This window comes from Heterocephalus glaber, unplaced genomic scaffold (genome assembly GCF_053883595.1).
Source record: "Heterocephalus glaber isolate CG9 unplaced genomic scaffold, H.glaber_assembly_v1.0 deba00001461, whole genome shotgun sequence".
Taxonomy (NCBI): domain Eukaryota; kingdom Metazoa; phylum Chordata; class Mammalia; order Rodentia; family Bathyergidae; genus Heterocephalus; species Heterocephalus glaber.
In genome coordinates this window covers 46,821,000-46,845,195 of record NW_028258308.1, presented here as the reverse complement: position 1 = coordinate 46,845,195, position 24,196 = coordinate 46,821,000, and the positions used below count along the sequence as shown (strand labels likewise).

Genomic DNA, 24,196 nt, shown 5'->3' with positions numbered 1-24,196 from the left:
TGCATATCACAAAAATTATACCTCCAAAAATAAAAGACTGAATCAAAAAATGGACAAGTGAAATGAATAGACACTTCTCAGAAGTACAAATGGCAAGTAAACATGAAAAAATATTCAACATCTCTGGCCACTCGATAAAAATAAATTAAAAGCACCCTATGATTTCCTCTAACACAAGAAATAAAAGCAATCATCTAGAAATTAAATAATAACAAATTCCAGTATCACTTTAGTGAAAAGGGATCCCTTCTACATTGTTTATTGGAATATAAATTAGTACAGCCATTGTAAAAATCAGTACTGAAATTTCTCAAAGAACTAAACATAGAATTTCCATTTGACCCAGGTATCCAAACCCTTGATATCTTCCCCAAAGTGTTAAATACATTATGTTACAGTGATATGTGCAGGTCTATGATTATAGCAGCTAAATTCACTATAACTAAATCCTGGAAGCAGCCTATGTGTCCAATAACAAAAAGCTGGATAGAGAAAATGTATTTACACACAATGAAGTAATACTCTTCCATAAAGAAGGATAACTTGAGTCGTTTGTGGAAAAATGGATTTACCATATCATGGATTTTATTTAATTATCCTTCCAAAGCCTCATGCCCTGATAGATGGAGCTTTTCAGAGGTAGCTAGATCTAAAATATATGAATATGGTTTACTGGTGAGATAACTAGACTAGTTCACTGAATGGATTAGCATGATTTTGCATGTAGATGAATGGATATACTGAAAAGTGAAGACCCACCTTGGGTACAAGTGGCACCAATACATAGGCTTATAGCCTGGATGGGATAAAAGGAAATGGGAGGCTGGATGTTGCTGCTATGCCATAAACTGTTTCTCCTCTGCACTGCCTCTCTGCTCTTCTATGCAACCCTGCCTTGAAGCTTGCTGATTATGTAACAAAACCTCTATAAATTGTGAGGTAAAATAAACTGTTCCTCCCTCAACTTTGTGAGCATCTGGCATTTTGTCTCAACCATGAGAAAAGGACAAAGAAACATTTTGACACCATAAAGTTAAGTTCAATAAATCATAAACACAGGGTTAAATAGCTAATGGATTCTCTAGCATGAGAAACTGAAATTCAAGAGCAAAATAAAAGTTTGATAAAAGGAAACAGTGACAGATCTTTTGAAAACAGGAAGGGTTCAAAGAGACCCTGAATGAAGGGAGGCTGGATGAGGGGAATTGTAAAAATATACAATGTGTCATGTAACATGTATCAAATACTCACAATGAATATAAACATTATAAGTTGCAAACATGAACTAAAAGTAATAATATTAAACATAGTAATGAAAAGAGAACATGAGGATCTAGAGTTGCAGATGGGAGGGAAGAGGAAGAGGAATCAAAATGAAGCAAATGTGTTAAATTCTTGCACCTCCTGCCTAAGGCAAACTTCATGCACTCCAACATGTACTGATGAAATAAAATTTAAAAATGAAAGAATGTGCAATGAACCTGTCTGAGTTCATCACCCATGCTTATTAACCATTAGAATATATTTAATGGTTTTTATCTACCTAATTTCTTCCTTTACCACTAGTCACATTTTGTGTAAATTTCAAATAATATATATTTTTTCATTTAGTTTATTTGTATGTTTTAGGTATACAATACAGTTACATTCATCATTGGGAACTTGTACCTTTACATAATGTATCTTTGTTCTTATTTTTTCCCCATTTCCCTGTCCTCCCTTCAAACCATCCACTGCTGTATTTAGAATGACTTTGTTTCCATTGTTTCCTTTTCTCACATTTTTCCTTTCCCTTCTTTCCATTTCCCTAAACCCTCCCACTTGCCCTACCCCTTTTAGACCTTTTTTTTTTCATTTCACATTATCAATTATACATTTTGATCCTTATTTATACATTTAGTTTCTCACACCAGGAAAACTATTCAGTATTTACATGTGCGTCCTATTTATTTCACTTAAGAGTATAGCCTCAATGTGCACCATTCACCTATAAATGTCTCTAGTTTCTCATTCTTTTTGGTACTGGGGATCAAACTCAGGTCCTTGTGCTTGTGCAGCAGGTGGTGAAACAACTGAGCTAAATCCCTGGACCAAGTTTCTCATTCTTGATGCCTGAGTAGTACTCAATTTTTTACATAAAAAAATTTTCTTTATCCAGTCTCCAGTTGATGGACAAAAGGGCTGTTTTCAAATTTCAGCTATTACAAACTGTGCTGATACAGACATGGGTGCACATATACTGATGTGCTATGATTCTTTTAACTCTTTTGGGAAGATAGCCAGGAGGGGAATAGCTGGATCAAATGGGACCTCTAATCCAAGTTTTTGAGGTATCTCCATACTGATTTCTAGTGGTTGCACCAATTTTGACTCTCATCAATAATAGGGAAGTTTTTCTTTCTCCCCACAACCCCACCAGCATTAGTTATTGGTTGATTTCTTGATGGCAGCAATTCTTCCTGGGGTGAGGTGGAATCTCAGTGTTGTCATGTGCATCTCCTGAATGACCAGTAATGTTGAACATTTTTTCATATGTTTATTTGCTGCTTTTACTTCTTTGAGTAATATCTGTCCATTTTTGAATTGAGTTTTTATATTTGAGAAGTCTGATTTTTTAAAGTTCTTTATATATTCTAGATAGTAGTTCTTTGTTTGAGGAACAGCTGATAAAATTTTTTCCCCACAGTGTAGGTTGTCTCTTAGCTCTGTTTGTGTTTTCTCTTGCAGTGCAGGAGCTTCTTAATAAAATAAAATCCCAGTTCTTAATCTTTGTGCTACTTTCCGTGCTACTGAGGTTTTGTTCTTAAAGTCTTTCCCTATGCCAATGTCTTCAAGAGTTCTACCTAACTTATCTTCCAGCAAGTTTAGTGTTTCTGTTTTGGAGACAACCATCCTCACTGTAGGAAAGATAGCCCCTTTGTGGGACTGCATAACCTTTGTTCCTTTTCTCCAGCCCCATTGTGATTAAATGTGAGTTAATGGATAAAGATACTTGTTAGTTTTGGGACACTAGATAAAAATCTGTAACAGACCTAAAGTCCCAAAGTAAACTACTCAACTCCTTGTTTGCCTGGAACTGATGTTCTGGACACCACAATCTATAGAACAAGCTGCAAATGTCTGCTGACCATCAATACATGACAGTCGACCATTAACCTTTGTCCCCTTTTCTTTAATTCTATATGTTAACTTCCCCCTCAACCCCCTATAAGAACAGCCTCAGACTCTGAGCCAGTTGCCTCTCTAAGCTATTTTGCTTTGGGAGTGCCATCTGGCCAGACTAATAAAGGTCTGTTTTATTTTCCAACTTGTCTGTTGTGTTCCTTCCTGGGTGTTCTTCACTGCAGTCAGCTCCTCGGAGCATTTGGTAAGGCCCTCAGTCTTACATTTTGGAGGCCCCAGCGAGATCCCCCAGTAAGGAACCCCGGTTCAGCCGAGACTCTGTGGCAGGATCCAGCAGGAGAGTCTCAGGCACAGACCTCAGAAAACCTCCAGAGGTAAGTTTTTGGCCAGTTGCAACCGTTTGTTGTCAGGAGTGAGGTGGCTGAGGGGCCAGTAAGCCTCCCCTGACCCCAAGGTTCCTGACGAGGAATAAGGGAAGATTTAGTTTTGCTTTTATTGTGGCGCCTGTTTGTCTTGTCATTCGTATGTTATTGTCCTGTCTGTTGTGTGTTTAATTTTGTATTTCTTTCCAAACCATCAGGGCAGAGATGGGAGGATCCTGCTCCAGAAATACCCCATTGGATTGTTTTCTCACTAATTTTAAATTGGCTTTTTCCCCCTGAACAGGAGAACGAATATGGAGTTAAATTTTCTCGCCGAAAACTTCGCTCCCTGTGTCAATTGGAATGGCCGGCCTTTGGAGTTGGATGGCCAGCTGAGGGCTCTTTTGACCCAAGTCTCTGCAGGGTGGTATGGAGAAGGGTCACCAGGCACCCTAGCCATCCTGATCAGTTTCCATATATAAATATCTGGGTCCAGGCTTGTCAAGAGCCTCTGGCATGGTTGCAGCATTGTTCCCTGCAAACAAACTCTCACATTCTGGTTATGGCCCCAAGGGAACGCCAAGAGGCCAAAACCCAGGCTACCAAGCCAGTGCTCTCACAAGATCCTGACCCCTTAGATCTTGTTATAAGACCTCCACCCTATGTGGAGCCATCCTCCTCCTCTGATAAAGCTGGTCCCAGATCTCGAAACTCTCTCTCTCCTCCTTTTCCTGAAGAAGGAAAATCTCCAGATTCTATAACCTCCCCCTCCCACACTAACAGGGGAAGCTTATGGTCCCCATGGAGCGCTCACTGAAGGGACTAGTTCAGTTCCTCTTCTGCCTCTTAGAGAAATAGAACAGGGTCATTATGTCTATATCCCTTTCTCTACCAGTGATCTGTATAATTGGAAACATCAAAATCCCCCTTTTTCAGAAAAACCCCAGGCTTTGATCTCCCTCCTAGAATCTGTTTTTCATACCCATGACCCAACCTGGGATGATTGTCAACAACTTCTCCAAGCTCTTTTTACCTCCGAGGAAAGAGAAAGGATCCGAGGGCAAGCCATAAAGTTGGTGTTAGGGGGAACAGAGGGCCCCCTCGATGAACAACAGAGGGCCCGTATTGAGGCACAACTTCCATCCACCCATCCCCCATGGCAAGCTAATTCCTCGGGCAGGAGAGAAGCTCTCCACAGCTACCGTCAGCATCTCCTAGCCAACTTAAGGGGAGCCGCTTGAAAGCCTACAAATTTGAGCAAGGTAAGCGAGGTTCTTCAAGGACCTGAGGAATCCCCTTCTGCCTTTCTGGAGCGTCTGTTGGAAGCATACCATACATATACTCCAATTGACCCAGACGCCCCTGCAAAACGACAGGCAATTAATTTGGCTTTTGTTACTCAGTCGGCCCCAGATATTAGAAAAAACTGCAGTGGATGGAAGGATTTGAGGAAAAAATAGGAAAAAGTTGATGAATGTGGCAATGAAGGTGTTTAACAATAGGGATCCTTTTGAGGATAGAATGGCTAAAAAGATTTTAAAAAGGTGAACATTGCAGCCTTGGCAGATGGAGGTATTATCCAAAAGGAATACAGAGAAACTAAAAAAGAGGATAAAAGTAAAGTATGGCCTTTGTTAGAAAAGGATCAGTGTGCATATTGCAAAGAGAAGGGCCATTACAAGAAGGATTATGAAAAGTTGAAAAGAGAGAGAAAGAGACTAAGAAAAAAGGAGATGGAGTTCTCTTGGCAGATGAGAAAGATTGACAAGACCAAGGTGGGGATCTCCAAACACATCCACCAACTCCAGGAAGCCAGCATCTTGGTCCCTTGCCAATCCACCTGGAATACACCCCTGCTTCCTGTAAGGAAGCTCAGCACCTCGAACTTCAGACTGGTACAGGATTTTCGGGAAGTAAACAGCCGGGTGGAGACCATTCACCCAACGGTACCAAACCCCTATACTCTGTTGAGTCTCATTCCTCCTGGTCATGTGTGGTACTCAGTATTAGACCTTAAAGATGTGTTTTTCAGCCTGCCTCTAGCACCTGTGAGCCAGCCCCTCTTTGCCTTTGAATGGACTGACCCAGACACCAGAACAACTAGACAGCTGACATGGACCTGACTGCCGCAGGGATTCAAAAACTCCCCCACTCTGTTCGGGGAAGCTATCAACAAAGATCTACAAGAGGTAAAAAAAAAAAAAGTGTCTCCCCAGGCGACTATTCTTCAGTATGTCGATGACCTCCTGGTGGTGACTTCAACCAATAAGGAATGCACTGCAGCCACCAAGGACCTCCTGAAAGCCCTCCGGGAACTGGGATATCGGGTGTCCTGGAAGAAAGCTCAACTATGTTGGACCAAGGTAACCTACTTGGGCTATATTCTTGAAAAGGGATAGAGGAGGCTGGCAGAATCGAGAGTATCTGCAATTCTCCAGATTCCAAAGCCAGGTTCAAAGAAACAGGTGTGAGAGTTCCTAGGGGCAGTTGGCTATTGCAGGATTTGGATTCCTGGCTTTGCTGAGATTGCCAAACCCCTACATGAGGCCACTGCAGGAGGAAATACCCCCCTCGAAAGGACTGAGGCTTGCCAGCAGGCATTTCAATTGCTTAAGATTGCACTTGCATCGGCACCAGCCCTGGCATTGTCAGACTTTAACAAGCCCTTTACCTTGTATGTGACAGAGAAAAATGGGGTGGCTAAGGGAGTGATTACTCAGCATGTGGGGCCATGGAAGTGGCCTGTGGCATACCTCTCAAAGAAGCTCTACCCAGTGGCCCGAGGGTGGGCTACTTGTTTGAGGACAATAGCAGCAGCAGCTGCTTTAACCCGAGAAGCTGACAAATTGACCTTTGGACAGGATTTAACTTTGATCACTTCCCATGCCATTAAGCCCTTGTTGAATAGCTCACCTAGCAAATGACTCTCTAATGCCAGACTATTACAATATCAAGGACTCTTATTAGAACAGTCATGCATTAAGTTTGCCACCACCACTGGCCTCAATCCGGCTACCCTACTCCCAGAATCTGATGAACAAATGCCCATCCATGATTGCCTCAATACTCTTGAAAACTCGAGGGGAGGACGTCTGGACTTGATGGACCAGGCCCTCCCCTGTGCAGAGATAACTTTCTATACTGATGGGTGCAGTTTCGTTCATGATGGTGTACAATATGCTGGAGCGGTAGTGGTCAACCAGGACCAACAGGTGGAATGGGAGCAGGGGCTGCCTCAAGGGACATCAGCACAGAGGGCTGACCTGATTGCTTTAACTAAGGCTCTGAAATTGGGGGGAAAAAAAGGATAAATATATTCACTGATAGCCATTATGCTTTTGCCACCGCCCATGTACGTGGGGAGATTTATCAAAACAGAGGGCTGCTAACCTCCAAAGGGAAGGAAATTAAAAATAAGACTGAGATATTGGCACTGCTACAAGCCATCTGGTTGGCCCAAGAGGTTGCCATCATCCATTGCCATGGGCACCAAAAGGGGTCAAGCGCCAAGGTGATTGGTAATAATGCTGCTGATCAGGCAGCAAGACAAGCAGCCCAAAAATCAGTGGGGAAACAAATGCTTCTGCTTCCCACACCGGTACTCCCAGAAAAACCTGAATATACAGACAAGGAGGTAACGAAAATGAACAGGAGACACTGGACTTGAGGAAGACATGGGTGGTGGACGACTAAGGAGGGAAAGGTGGTGCTCCCAGCCACTGTAACAGACACATTGTTGCGAGAACTACATGAGTCCACCCACCTTGGTGAGAAAAGGATGATGGCTGCCTTACAACCCCATTTCATCAGCCAAGGATCAGCCCAAAAGGCCCAGAACATGGTGAGACAATGCCCCACCTGCCTCAAGGTAAATGCTAATCAGGTAACTGGGCCTCCTGGGGTCCGACACAGAGGACTAACTCCAGGAGAACATTGGGAATTGGACTTTACTGAAATGAAGCCTGGCACATATGGGTACAAATACCTGCTAGTTTTTGTGGATACATTTTCAGGATGGATAAAAGCATACCCCACTAAGAGGGAGATAGCAGAAGTAACAGTTAAAAAGCCCCTGACAGAAATAGTTCCCCATTTTGGTTTGCCCTTAGCTCTGGGGTCCGACAATGGTCCAGCATTTATGGCTAAGATATCTAAGTTAATTAGTAATATCCTTAGAATAAAGTGGAATCTACACTGTGCCTATAGGCCTCAAAGTTCAAGACAGGCAGAAAGAAGAAATCGAACTTTAAAGGAGGTTCTGACTAAATTATGCTTGGAGACTGAACTAGGTTGGGTAGAGCTTCTCCCTTTTGCCCTCCTCCAAACGAGGTACACTCCCAAGCCTCCCCTCAATCTGTCCCCCTTCCAGATTGTTTATGGGCGATCTCCCCGAGTCATTCCATTAATAGATGTAGAATTAAAGGAAAAATTTTCCCACCTTTGACTCCTTAAATCCTTAAAAACAGTTCATCAGCTTCAGTCAGAGCTACATGAGACATTACAAAAGAAAATGACTAGTCCAAATGAAAAATCTTTACAACTTTTACCCTATAAGTGGGAAGATTTGGTTTTTATTCACAGGTTTGATTCCAAGACCCTGGAACCTCATTGAAAGGGACCAGTTCCTGTTGTCCTGTCAACTCCCTTGGAGGTAAAGGTGTCTGAACATTCTGCCTGGATACATTGCAACCATCTAAAAGCAGGACCCCCTGGGGATGTCAAAAAGAACAAATGGAAGGTTATCAGCCAAGCAGGCGACCAAAAGCTAAGACTGGAACAGGTTAAAAATGTTTCACCTTAATGATAATATTCTCTGGGACACTAGCAGTATTGCCCCCAAGAGGGCTAGATCACACAAAAAATGTATGGATTCAATTGACAAACTCGCTTGTCTAAATTCTGCTTAAATGTTGATGTAAATTTCCATTATGTGCTGGAAAGCTGTCTTATTCCAGTATACACCTCTTTAAAATTAATATGACCCTATACCCTATTTAGGGACATCCCAGAAAAAAAATCTTACTTACATGGATAGTTATAATTGGGGGCATGACACCAGCTGTAAACCTAAAAATGCTGTCAAATTATATACACCCAAGGTAATTATGTCAAACAAAACTGAATGTGCTGTGTATGAAAATTGTACAACCAAATGTCTAAGGATAAAACGGTCAGAAGGGATGTCCTGCCATATAAAAAAAAATTGTGTATAACAATTGCCATATCTCCCTGCCCTTAGGATGGTTTTATACCTGTGAAGGAATAACCTTTAATTGTATTCCAGCAAATTTAACCAAGACCCGTTGCTGTTTGAGTCGTCTAGCTGTAGTGTTGCCAGACAGAACTGATTTGATTGTGCCTAACAGAATTAAATGTTGGTCACCTTACACTGCACCAGGATGTGATGATGATGTAGGTCTGTTAACAGATGCTAAAGTAATAACCATGATAGCATCTTTTGTTGCCCTGCCTTCTATAGGAGTCCATGCTGAAAAGGCAGTACGAAAATTAGCTTACAAGGTGGTCAAAGGGTTAAATGCTACCTCATCAGCCTTGGCATTAATTAACCAAGTGTTACAGGAACAGAGACAGGCAATCTTAGATAATAGAGCAGCAATAGACTATTTGTTGCTCCTCCACCACCAAGGTTGTGAAAGAGTAAAAAATATGTGTTGTTTCAATCTTACCGATAATGGTCCAAAGATCGAAAAAAAGGTAAAACAATTAGAAGATCTGGCTCAAAGAATATATGATGAGGATGGCAGGGACTTGTTCAAATGGTTAACTTCGTGGTTGTCCAACCTACAATGGTTAAAACAACTTTTTCTTGTCATCATAGTTGTGTGTACATGCTTATTATTGTCATGTTGTTGTATACAATGGATGCCTACATTTGTGCATAAGATTACTTAAGTTCCAAAAAAATCAGTGGGGAATGTGGCATTGGAAAAACTGGACCTCAACCTGCTATAGACTAAAACTAGACCCATATCATTCACCATGCACTAAACTAAAATTGAAGTAGATTCAAGATCTAAATATCAAATAATATATTTTAACAGTTTATGTATAAATGTGTTCATATTTCTGTAAGAGCCTTTATAAACATAATTCTTTTATTATTACCTGTTTAAATTTCATTAAAATGGATTAAATTTTGTAAATCTCCCACTATTTAATGTAACATGAATTCCATTTTTGAAATTAGAATAGAAATAAATTTCCTGTGTTTCAAGTTAAGAATATGTCAAAAATGTGGGCACATGTGACTATGTAAGTTTAAATATTATAAAACTGAAATAAACTCTAATTAACACTCACATTCTCATCCATGCTGCATTCATTCATTGGGCTTACAGACCTCAGGTAGCTAGTTACTTGAGGGTTTGTTTAGATTGTAGTGAGCAGGATAAATCCTTCCACATTTCCTAATTTGTTCTGAGACTTAAAATGATGAACTGGTGTATTACTAACTGTGAAATTTATCAGAAATATTTTTAGTTTTAGCATCATTATGCATGAATGTATCTAAATTCATTAAAAATGTTTTTATTCATTGATGTTTAAATGTTCTTATTTTAGTCCACCATGAACTTCTTAGTTTTACTCCTTTCTCTGTCATGGTCCAAGTTACCTCAGAGAGCTACCTTGCTGTCCACCTGGTAAAATGCCTTGCTGGAGGAGGATCTGGTATACCTCCTGACCCCCATCTGGATTCAGATACTTGTCCAAGTGCCAGTACAGTGACAAATGGTACTGCTGATCAATATATATGAGAGTTTGTTTCCTTAGGCCTATTTCTGAACTTGATCAATGAAAATGGCTTAGGATTCTATAAATATGAAAAAAGACAATTATGAGTGTGTATTAATGTAGGGAACAGGGGAAGGGGACACTACTAGAACTTCTGCAGTAAGTCCTAGTCTCCTGTGAGCCACGGCAGCACATGGCAAATTACAGGAAAGGTAGAAAAATGAGACTGAGAATAAGCTGAGCTTTGGGTCTGATCAGTGCTGCTCTGGGCAGCAAAGACAAAGACCCCCTAGCTTGCAGCACCTTTTATTCAGTACATGGGAAAACAAATGTAACAAGTGAAATGCAGAGTTCAGTACTTCACATTGGGATAAACAAGGTGTAACAAAAGACTGGGGGTCAGTGGAAATCTAAGAACAATGAAGAACTATGCAGATGAAGATTTGGTTCCTCCCTGGCATCTCCCACAGGTGTGGTCTTGTCCTGGAGCATTACAGCATTGCAGGATCACTGAGGTCTCAGTTGTGACCGGAGGCCAAAATGCAATTATGTCTGGAATCTCATAACTGGCCTGTAGGCAGGGGAACTAGGCCTACTCAAATGATTTTTCCCTAGAATTATGTAGCATTGCTCCCAACATATTAACACTTTTAATTAATTTGCAATCATTTTTTGAAAAAATCAAACCAAAGCAATTTTTACTAGAAAAATCTCTCTCATTTGTCAGAAAAAATTACTCCTATGCTGTACATATTAAAAGTCATGTGAGTGATGCATAGAGTGTGTAAATATCCATTCAATGTGCATTGCTAGAGGCATGGATGATTCTTCTATTTTTACAAATCATTCAGTGATTTGATAAACCCCAACTAGTTTCACAAATGCATGCTTACTAGGGCAAGCATATATCTTAGTGCATCTTTTCTTTATAAATAGGGATTCTAGGTAAAATTCTTGAGAGATATCTTAATTATACAATTTGCAGCTAAAGTTGTTTTGCTAAGTTTTTATGCAGAGTTCATTGCAGTTTGAACAGTCTCAACAGCAAAGAGATTTCTCAAGTGCCTGCCAATGAGGGTTTCCGTCATTTCTTACTATGAGTGCTGAAAGTCATTAATCTACCAGATACCGCAGGAAGCAAATGAACATCAATATATCCAGATGAACAAACCATTCTGAGGTCCAGAAATGTGCACTGACTAGGCCAAATTCCTTTGCCAAGAAGCAACAGTGTTCTCTGGATTTCCTGGTGAGTCTCTAAGGGCCTTGCCAACATTTAAAATTGTTTCCTTGAACTATATACTTGGAATGATGTAATTGTCACACAATCACGTGAACCTGTCCCTGTTGACTATAGCTGGACCATAAAGTTCCTATTGATGTCTTTAAATGAAGAAACACTGAGGAGGTTTCACCAATGAAAAGTTGGTTCATGTACATTTGGACATCTTATATGGAGAAAAGACCTACTGGCGGAACTGGCTATTCATAGTGTGGACCTGGTGATTATAAAGTATTATTATGAATATCATTATAACTGTCTCTGTCCTTCCTTCTATGCTGAACATTCATTCATTTGGAATATTTCCAGAATAGCTAAGAATCAAATCATTATGTAAACCAATGATATCATGAGTGAATTCATTGAAATTTTATTTAATGCCTTTTTATAAAACTCTCCACAGTACAATGAGGAAAACATTTTATTTTGTTGCAAAAAGACTGTATTTTATAATTATTTTTATAGGAGATGTAGTCCCATTTGACACCATAGAAGAATATTAATTTAATGATTTTGCATAAGAAAAATGGTTATTATTTCATTTCAGTGAAAGAAACAAATTAAATTATTATCTAGCGGGAAACATTTAATTATCTATATTATTTGTTACATTTAACACATATAAGGATTAAATATTTTCAATATACATTCTGATACAACAGCTATATTATTACCCATAATATTTCCACATAATCAGTTAATTAAGGTTTAATGTATATTTTCTATCCTTTTAATTGTCCAACAATTTTGGAAATGTTTGCACACAATAGATATCTGAAACATATCGTAGTATCATTGGATCAGTCCACACACTTGAGCATAAGGTGTCATAGTAGTGAGCAGGTTTGGGAAAAGGAAAAAGAAACACTTAAAATCCCAAACCATGTAGTCTAGGAAGTAGGTTATTGTGTCACATGCAAAGTCATGCTTTCACAATAATACATTTCAAAAATTTTAAAATGGCAGAAAGAAAAATGTCTCAAATGTTCACTAAAAGCAATCTGAGGAAATCTGAAACTTTTTACCAATTCAATATATGTACAAAGATTTGGGGTGATGCTCTTGTAGAAAGCAGGAGTTTATTTTGGGAAGACTTCAAATATCTAAATATAACAGAGGAGAAATGCAGTTAGCACTTTACAGATGGAGTGATGCATTTTGCCAAAACTATCCATGAAATTTGTCTAAATAAATTGTGTAGAAGCAGATTACTTATTGATACTGAGTGACTATTGATTCACAAAATACTTTTACGTGCTTTGCTTGTGGAAATGTATACTATCAATGTCTATATTTTGACAAATTATCAAAGTATTTTACTTTTCCAGAGAAAAGCAATTAGCCTGCTTTAATCAGGTATATTGGAATTATTTATATGCTATAAAATCATTCTTCATTCACAACAGAATGCTAAATGTTTTTGTACTTTAAATTATATTCAAATATTAATGACACCTGATCTAACTCTAGATATTGAGGCTTCTGTTCTTCATTATGTTTTGCACAAACTTTCTGTGGTTAGTGCATACTAGTTTCTTATTTGGAGTGAGTCATAGTAACTTCACAGAAAATTTGGAAATTTCAGTCCTAAATTAAAGACAGTAAGATCATAGGCTGTACATGAAGAGAGGCATGAGCACAACAATGCTAATGGCAATTCTGTCTCAGTGAAACAGTTTTCAACTATATTAGAATGTGTTACAAATAAAGTTTAAGAAAAGATTCCCAGCATGTATAGTCTTTGACATATACTAATTGGTAAAGCAACAGATTTCTTGTAATTTCATAAAGATATATGTATCTCTACATAAATCTTCAGATCACCCGGTTTAGACTTATTCCACAGGAAGAATATATTTCAAATCATAAAATCTTAACCTATAAATCAGCTGAATCCTTTTGAAAGGTTATGTTTTCTCAGGATTTTAGTTCTCTTAGGTTAAGAAAATCATTAAATACTGGTCTTCATTCTATATAAGATTAGAAGGTAGGCTTCACAGTGCAGTCTCTCATCTAACCTAAGTATGGACAAAGTTAGTATTAATCTAATTCATTAAAGCTAATCAACATGTAAATACTGGTGGTGTCTACAAAGTACTAAAACAAATTACTAGTTTTGTAGGAAAGAGACACAATGGGCACTTGACTTTCCAACTCAATTCATTTGTGAGGGCTGGTTTTAACAGAAGTTGGTCAATTGCCTTCAAACTCTCTCTTTTGTATTATTTTACTGCATATTTTCTTCCAGGCAGATCTCAGTGTCCTTCAAGAGAAACTGTTAATCCCACATAGTAAAGGATTTTGTAATGTTTCTTCCAGAACACTTTAAGGATTAACTCTGCATTTGAGACCATCTGAAAGCATAAGTAGCCAGCGTTTTGATCAAAACTCAAGATTGTGGTCATACATTAAAACAAAATTGTGGGCTTAACCCAAGTTGTTCATATGTCAGGTTGGTCATAAATCAAGCATCCACTATAAAATATGTTGATTTACTTCCCTGGAAAGTGTCTATCTTCCAAAAATCATCACTCAGTTAACCAAGATCTGTTTCCTTTTCCACTCTATGTACCATTTCTGACTTATCATACAATGATTTAAGCTTATTACAGTATTTTACATCACACAATTATTTCTACAGTGTTGGTTGCTTTCTTGTAGTACAATTAAGCTTTCATGTGATTCAGAGACATTTGCTTCCTTTAGTACTCTCTAAACTTCTGTTATAGCATGAGATAAATATTCATTGTAATAAAAAGTCATAGGATAAATTCAAAGACCACAGCAATGAAAATCTTTACTCATTTTTAGACAGGGACATTTATCTTGAGTGAAGAAAGTCACAAGTTTGAAGTGCTGATTGGAAATAGCAGGTCTGAGAATCCTATCTCCCTACCTTATTCATCAGAGGAGGCCCTTGGGAGTCTCTCATTGGTAAATTTCTCTTGTGTATAAATATTATGGACATATGCTGTTTGTGCCTGGCAAAAAAACACATTAAAATTGTATATAGTAATATTCAAATTAGATCAGTAGTAAAAATCAGAAGAGAAGGAAATTCTAACTCACTCATCAAAGTCAAAATGTGAGGACATTCTTTTGAAAACAGAGCCATTGAGTTAGGCAGAGGGTAGCAGATGCCTGAGAACCACAGGAAAGGAGGCTGGTTAGGTCTGAGCTCCAAGAGGAGACTTCTCTGAAACATGGAGGTATGGTTAATAAATGCATTTTGCCTAAATAGTGTATGACAGTAGTATAGGCTCCGAAATTGCAGGGAAACAGAAAGCATCATACCAAAGATCCTGACAATGATAATTGGGAACATTTCAGGAATGTTTTTGATATTCTGAGTAACTCCTCTAATTCTCATATAATTTCAACTAATGCTGTCCTGATTCTGAGAGACAAGCAGAGAGAGAGAGAGAGAGAGAGAGAGAGAGAAGCAGAGATAACGAATTACTGAACTTAACTCAAAGTAGCAAACATAGAACAATCTCTGCAACTTTTATGCCTAGGGACTCTCATTGGTAGAGCAGCTCCTTAGCATAGAAAGTGTTCTGGGTCCTGTGTTAGATCAAAAGAAAGAAAGAAAGAAAAAGAGAGAAAGAAAAGAAAGAAAGAATGAAAGAAAGAAAGAAAGAAAGAAAGAAAGAAAGAAAGAAAGAAAGAAAGAAAAGGAGAGAAAGAGAGTGGAGGACATAGGAAGAGAGAAAGAGAAAAATAGAAAGCAAGCTTGTTTCACTCCAAGATGCAAATTAGGATATTGAATGTAATAAGCTATGGTCTTAACATTGGAAATTATTGTGTTTTTTATTTCTTTTAAAAAACTAGAACATAGGATTTTTTACTTAGTCTTATGAAGTGATATATTTTAATTGACTTGGAACATTTTAGAAACTTTGCACATGAAACAATAAAAATCTAATTGTAAAAATGTTTTAATGATATTGAAACTTAGTACCAAGATAAATATATGTATGTTACAAACATGTCAAGAACTTTAATAACCTTTGGAAAACTATAAATTGCATAAATTTCAATGCAGGAGAAAATTATAAGCAGAGCAGCAATGAAAATGAATATCTACTCAGGTTGGGTTGAAGGAGAATATCATTCAGAATAATGCAGAATCATCCTAAAACATTAGGAGAGCCAGACAACAAATATCCCTGTGATCCCAGGGGCTGAAGTTTAATAGTTTTGAAGGAATTTTCCACACTGTGGTTCTTCCTGGGTTCAGCACTTCTGTCTTCTCTCAGGCACAAGCCACATCACCCACAGGTGACCAACTCCACCACAATGATGGACTTTCTCCTCATGGAGATTTCCGGCATGTGGGATCTGCAGGTTTTCTATGCCATGTTCTTCTCTTTGGTTTATCTGGTGACCATAAGGGGAAACCTTGTCATTGCTGCTGTCACCAGCCTTGACAAGAGCCTTCACACACCCATGTACTTCTTCCTGAGAAACCTGTCCATCCTGGACTCCTGCTACATTGCTGTCACAGTCCCTAACTCCTGCATGAACTCCTTGCTGCGCACAAGCTCCATTTCAAAGGCAGGATGTGTAGCTCAGGTTTTCCTTGTGATTTTCTTTGCATTTTTGGAGTTACTGTTTCTCACCATCATGGCTCAAGACCACTTTGCGGCCATCTGCAGGCCCCTCCATTACTCTGTTACGAACTCTCACTTGTGTGTCCACAGCACACGGGCCTCATCTTTGCAGCCATGCACACAATTAACACCTTTAGGCTGCACTTCTGCCACTCCCATTCACTCCAGCAGCTCTTTTGTGATGTCTCCTCTCTGATGAAACTGTCTTGCTCTGATACCTTCAGCAACCAGATTACCATTCTTGTCACTGGTCTGGTGTTTGGTGGCAGCTCTTTCATTTATATCATTAAGTCTTACATTCACATCGTTTTTACTGTGCTTAGGTTTCCAGTGGGACCAGATAGGAAAAAGGCCTTTTCCACCTGTGTCCCCCACATTCTTGTGGTGTTTGTCTCCTCAGCTCATCCTTTTATGTCTAATTGAGACCCTCTGGAATGTCTTCTGGCATCATGGATATGGTTCTGTGTTCTACTCCATAATACCCCCCAACCCTATTATCTCTAGTATCAGAAATGAACACATAAAGTGCACCGTTAGGAAACTCTTGACAAGCATGTTCTATTCAGGAGATGTACTGAGAGGCTTTTCTACCACAGCTTAGTCATACTCATGCTTTTAGCAATAAATGCAGTAAGTGGTTAAATTTATTCCATATCATTTGTGTGAATTTAATTCTTAGGTCTTTTAAATATATCACATATCAATATCAGTCATTTGTAAAGCATTTGAATAAGTTTTATATAGGCAAGAAATAGGCAAAAGAGCTGGTTAATGCAGAAGTCAAATTTTTTGACATCTCAAATTCCCCTCCAAAGTCTCCTGTGTTCAAAACTGCTGCTTTCAGAAAGTGAGAAGATAATGTAGATAACTACACTAACCAGCATTTTACAATGTACAGACACTGTGGAATTTGAAACATGTTGCTAAAATCCTCACAAAGTATATAAATGAAGCTGTCTCTTAATTAATCAGAGAGTAAATGAGAGAAAAATAAGAAAGATGGAATGTAACATAATAAAAAATCTAAGATGCACATTATGAAATACTAGGAGAAAATTCAGCAAAAGTGGTATAGAAAAATTTAGCCCTTTAGTTTTGCTTATTTCTCCATTTTAACTGACAAAATTGTATACATTCACTGTGTACAAAATATTGTATTGAATTGTGCATGTATTTCCAGGAAAATGTTGTGAAAATTTGGTAGTGGAGATAATAAACTCAAGTAAAGCTACAGGTAGGTTATTTCTCCATAGCTTACCTCAGAGCTATGGATGCTCTGCCCAAAGCCTCCTCTCTATGTTCACTGGAGCCCCTCACAGCCTTGGAGAGCCTGAACCACAGGTATAAGGATTCCCCCAACTCTGCTTTTTCCTCAAAGGTGTGAGTTCCTGGGAAGACTCACCCTGACCCAAATTGGCTCTTTTTACTTTGTCTCAGATTCTCACTCATTTGAGCTGTTATCATATAAAAACCAGAAGGAAATAATTTACCATGTAAGGTAATTTATTACATTAGGTTAAAATTATTGTCCTTATTTTTACTTTTTTAGTTCACTCATTTCTGTCATTAGAGTGTGAGCTGGACAGGCATTATATATATATACATATATATATATACATATATATATATATTCCTTTATAACATTGACAATAATGGTATCTATTCAATTTATGTTGTTTTTGGTACACAATTATTACTGTTTGTTATTACTGTCTGTTGAAAAATACAAAGGGTTTCGAGCTACAGGAAGATTTATATGAAAACATGGAAATTTATTGACTATTACTCTTGAAGAATATAGATCAACTTCCAAAATGTTAAATTTCCTCCAATTTAATAGTTTGAAACTAGGTTACCAATATCATAGGCATTGGTGGAAAAATTGTAAGTGTTTACAATACTTTAAAGAAAATGGAAGAAATTATGTTAAAATAGTCTTTATATACAACCAAAAATTGAAGATGAAATGTAAACATCAGAAAATGTGAGTTTAAGATAAAATCAAAATAGTTGTCCTTATTTTGACAAATGTTTGATGTATTAAATGGCTTATTAAGGCAATATTGCCCAAAATTAATATAAAAGTAAATAGAAACAACATCACCCATTGAAAAAGAAATGCCTATTAAAGCTTGAGAATAAAAGGTTGAAATGGTAATAAGTTCTAAGAAGTTTTACATGTATTAAGAACAACATTTGCACTCTAGATAACACACAAATCAATATTAAATCACCATTAAAAGTGACAAAATGTCATATTATATAAAAGGTAAAATGTATAATGATTTCTAAATTGAAAAGAAAACCTTTGTTGCTGTGGAATTATAAAAATAACAGGACATCAACTTCTACTATAACACACTAAATTTCTCGGAGGATACATTTTCCACAGATGGAAATGGAAGAGATGGATTCTTCATGTTTTGGGTGTGGTTTTCCCACAGTCACGTGATGAACCATAGCTCATGGTGGTGATGTGCACCATAGCTCATGGAGGTGATGTGGACCTGTGTATTCTCCGAGACCTGAGGCTTTAGTGGGACATGGTGAGGAATTTGGGTGCTGCTCCTGTGAGTTAGTCCACACCAGAGGGAGCTGCTCTGAGAGAACCTGACCTCTGCTCTGTCTCTGCTTCCTGTGTCACCATGCGCTTCCTCTCAGTGCCCTCTCACTGTGAGGTCACTGCCATGGCCTTCCCCACAGGGGCTGAGCTGAGGGGATTGTGTGATCCAGGATTTGCAGCCTTCTGATTGTGATCTGAAGGAACCTACTGTCTTTATACAGCACCCATAGTCACATATTTTTTAATAATTGAAATCAGGTTAATACAAATGCCACCATTATGGAGCTGTATTTACACACATATTTATAACACTATGGCAAGATCAAAGAATGAATTAATTTTCCTCTTCCAAGGGAGAGTTGCATAGATTGTACAAAATTTGTTTACAAAAATCACAGAGTAGTATTGCACACAAGAGAAACTGTAACCTGGAGGAAAAAAATGGATCTTCAAGGATAAAAATATTTTAAAGATGAAAAAGTCCAGCTTCTTCATGCTAAGAGTAGAATCACAGCCTCACCAGCACCAGCCATCCTGAAAGCAAGGAAGGTTCCACTTTCCCTGTGCCCCTGGAAAGCCAAACCTGATCCCAAGTGTGAGTGCCTATTTCATGTTTTTCTCCCCCATTTCTACATATCATTGTTCTGTGTGCTCCAAGGTGCTAAAGAGTTGCCTTCACCCTTTGATCCAATTGTAAATAAACTTGTATTTTTGTTTTCTTATATTTTCAGTGGTAAATGGGCAAATAATACAGTAGATAGGCCCTGGATTCAGGCTTTGACTAAGCTCCCTGGCAACAAAGTATAAAGAGATAACCCAAAATTAAAAGTAATAGGTTAATAAGGCTATAGGTGCTCAGCCTAAAAATGTGCTATGGGTACTAAATTCAGGACAAACCCCAATATCTTAGTCTCATTTTACATCCATTTGTTTCATTGCATTCAAGTTTGTGGTGGCTGCCTGCCATATAGGCATGGTGTTTACATATGGAGTTTCTGTCTAGGAACTGTCACTACAAGATTATTACCTACATTTACCTAGATAACTTCCCCCTGAAAGTTGGAGCATACCCAGGTACTTCCTAGACCTTCCGGGACAGCTTTTCCCACATTATTTTCCACAACCCCAGAACAGGCCATGAAGATCCAGTCATTGCCATAACCCTGAAGTCATCTTGGATTCCATGATCAGGAGTCCCTAAAAGAGAGGTCACCCCAGAAAGAGCAGTGAGCCTCACTGAGGAGCCAAGGCCACACCCTTAAGCATGAACCAAGATCCCCTGGGAGCAGGATTGCACCCTCAGTCCTGGAGGAGTCCTCTCAGCACCCTCACAGATCCAACCCAAGAAAAAGGCCCTGTAAGACCAAGCCAGATGCCTACTCAGCCAGTGATGCAAACCACCAGGCCATGGAAAGCCACAACCTTACCTTCCTCTCCTTATCCAGAAATCCTCAGTGTCTGGTGGCCCTTTTCAGGTGACCACGAGCTTGTGTCTATCCTTCCTGCTATTATTGCTTGAACACAACTCTTTACCTCCCCTCACCACTGCATATCTCCTAGAGGGACGTTTGGGGCTTGGAGCCCAAGCCTGGCTGTGGGGATGTTCAAGCTGGGGCTCTCACCTGGTCAGAAATTTAAAAATCTATGACTGTTAAAACATGCACTAAAATATTTATCATTCTTAATATGAATAAAAATAAATACAAATGTGAGAATGAAATGCATCTTTGAAAAATATTACCGAATTTTTAAAAATGTTAAATCATAATTAAAGAATAATTTGTGTCAGACTACATTATATATAGCTTTTTTCATTGAAGTTGTTACATTCAAATGCAGGAATTTTCTTTAACCTATCATGTATAAATAATCATTGAGACAAAGAATATAGTGGAAAGGTTTTTTTATTCTTTAAGCTTATTGGTACATTTCAGGCATACACTACAATCACATCAATTATTGGGAATTTGTACCTGTACATGATATATCTTGATTATTATATTTTCCTATTCCCCTTCTCATCCTTCAACCCCTCTACCCCTCCCTACTCACATGAACATTGTTTTCAGATTTTCCTTCTTTTCACACTTTTTTCATTCCCCTCTTTCCATTCCTCTGTCCCCCTCCTTAGTTCCTCTTTCCCTTTTACATTTTTCCTATTTCACAAAATTATACAAATTTGATCATATTTTATACATTCCATGTCTTGTACCAGAGATACAATTTGGTATAGGAAATGAAGAAGTTAAATCATTATTTGCAGATGACATGGTACTATATAAAGAAGACCCCAAAAATTCCAGCAGAAGACTTCTATACTTAAGAAACAAATTCAATAGAGGTGCTGGGCACAAGGTGAAAAAGCAATAGCCACCAGATACCATCAATTAGTGCTCAAAGCACCCAGCCAGAAGCATGATGGTCATCAGCAGCATGGGTGTCCAGGCAACAGGCAGAAACTCACCCTGACAAGAGCTGCTCAGGTGCACAGGCCCCAGCCAGTGGCTCACCCAGATACCATGGCTAAGTGCACACAGGCCCCAGCAAGTATCTCACCCTGAAAAAAGTCCAGCATGGGTATGAAGAAGGCAATCATTCTTTACCCAGAAATTGGTGCAGTGGTGCGCATCAGAGAAAAGGCCTCTCTGAGGCTTGATAACTGAAACCCACTGAGAGAGCAAAGAGGCACCTCAATAAAGGTGCAGCAGACTGCATTGGTTTTAATGAGAAGAGATGGAAAACAGACTCAAAACCAGACTTCCAAATCACCAAAGGCAACCCCAAGGGGCAAAGAGATGGAACAACCTAAAACTCAACCATCTGGACTTACTGAATTGGCAATGAAAGAGGATCTGGAAAAAAATTAAATCAGAAATAATTTCTTAGATAACAGCAGAAATTCTGTCTACAGTGAAAGACATGACTAATAACTCCAGAAACAACACAGATTAAAAAAAACATAGTGAGCTGGGGAACATGATGGAATCCCAGCATAGGAAACAAATGAAATCCATAAAACAGACGAAAACTGATATCCAGGAATATAAACACTCCATTGAAAATTTACACAGCAGAATGAGCCATTGTGAGGACAGAATGTCATATATAGAAGACAGGATTGCAATTAGTGACCAGGAAAAGAAAAAAAATTATTAAAAATAGCAAGGGACCACAAGAAATCAATCCAGCAGCTGATAGATGATGCAAAGAACAATAAAAGAAGACTGATGGGAGTCAATGAACAAACAGGAGATAGTACAAAGAAAATAATTTGTTCATAGAAGTAGTGTCAGAAAACTTCACAAGCAGGGAAAAAGCACTTGACCCACAGATAAGTGTGACATAAAGGACTCCAAATAGCAGTGATCAAAAATCTAAACCTAGGCTATAATAGTCAAGATTCCAGAAACCCAACAGAAGAACAAAATACTACAAGCAGTTAGAGACAGGAAACAAATCACATACCAAGGAAAGACAATCAGAATCACAGCAGACTTCTCAACACAAACCCTTAAGTCACAAAGAGCCCGGAGTGAAGTATTTCAAGCCCTAAAACCAAAGCCTCCAACCCAGACCGATGTATCTGGCAAATATATCTCTCAAAATCAATGGAGAAATAAGATAATTTCAAGACAAAGAACACCTGAGAAACTTTATGAATACCAAACCAGCACATCAAAATATTTTAAACAATATCCTAAGCAAAGATAGTGATGGTCACAACACTATGAAGCCCAGAAAAATAAATCCATGAGGCAAGACAAAAAATTAAATGCAAAGGGGAAGAACCCAACAACAGGAAAAGGCCATGACAAGGATAAGTCAATACATATGATTTATATCCATCCATGTCAATGTTCTCAATTCATCAATCAAAACAGATTGGCAGACTTGATCAAGAAGCAGATCCAACAAAATGCTGCATAAAGAAACAAATTTAATCCAAAATAAACTCATTGACTGAAAGTTAAAGGGTCAAAACAGTACTCCATGTGACAGGAACCCAAATAAAAAGCAGAAGTAGCTATCCAATTTGCAGATAAAATGCATTTCAAACCAACACTAATGAAGAGAGGCAAAGAAGGCCACTACATCCTTGTAAAGAGAACTATCCAAGAGGTAGAGATGACAATCATAAATATATATGCACTGAATACTAGTCCACCCAACTATAGAAAAAAATACTATGAGACATGAAAAATCAAATAAATAATAAAATAGGAGTGGGGGACCTCAATACTGCACTGTCACATATAGATCAACTAGTCAAAAAATAAACAATGAAATACTGGAACTTAACCAAACTCTTGAACAAATGAATTTAACAGATGGTTGCAAAATGTTCCACCCCACAAAATTAGAATATACATTCTTTCAAAGCTGCACACAGGTTGTTCTTTAAAACAGGCCACATACTTGCTCATAGAACATGGCTAAATAAATGCAAAAGAATTGAAGTTATTGCCTATATATTATCATATCATAACGTGATGAAAGTGGAGATCAATATCAAAAGAAGCCAGAAGAATTGCATAAACACATGGAAATTGAACAACACAGTCCTGAACAACCAATGGATCACAGAGGAAATTAAAGAAGAAATAAAGTTTCTACAATTAAATGACAATATCATTAGAACATATCAGAATTTATGGGACACAATGAAAGAAGTAAGAGAGATATTTAGAGATATTTGTAGCAGTGAATACTCATATTAGGAAAACCTAATGAACTCAAATAAACAACCTGATTCTGAACCTCAATCTTCTAGAAAATGAAGAGCAGGACAAACCTAAAGCTCATACAAGGAGGAAATTATAAAAATCAGAGCAGAAATCAATGCAATGGAAACAAAGAGAATGATACCAAAAAATCAATGAAGCAAAGGGCTGGTTCTTCAAAAGCATAAACAAAATTGCCAAATCCTTAGCCAAATTTATTAAAAAAGAAAGAAAAGGCTCAAATCTATGTAATAAAGAATGAAAAGGGTGAAATTATGATGTATATAGCAGAAATCCAGAGGATCATCAATACCTCCTTTGGGAAACTCAATGCCAATAAGATGGAAAACAGAAAAGAAATGGACAGATTTATAGATACATATGAATTACCAAAGTGGATTCAAGAAGACCTAAAAATTCTAAACAGTATAAATCAATGAAATTGAAAACATAATTAAAAACTTACCAACTAAGAAAAGCCCAGGCCTTGAAGGCTTCACTGCTCAATTCTATAAGACATTTAGAGAAAAACTATTGTCTCTCCTGTTTAACCCTTCAATGAAATTGAAGGGGAAGGAATACTCCAAAATTGATTCCTGAAAATAAGCATCACCTTGATCCGCAAAGCAAAGGAAAACCTAAGCAAAAAAGGAGAATTATAGACCAATTTCCCTAATGGAATAATATAAGGATGTTCACTATCACCACTTTTCTTCAATATAGTTCTGGAAACATTAGCAACAGCATTTAGACAGGAGAAAGAAAAAAAAACGAATAAA

At 38.1% G+C, this 24,196-nt stretch overlaps 1 pseudogene; it reads left to right on the top strand.

Annotated features, from left to right (window-relative positions):
- Positions 1-15,807: 15,807 nt before the first annotated feature.
- LOC106008327 (olfactory receptor 14C36-like) lies at positions 15,808-16,734 on the top strand (annotated as a pseudogene).
- Positions 16,735-24,196: the final 7,462 nt, after the last annotated feature.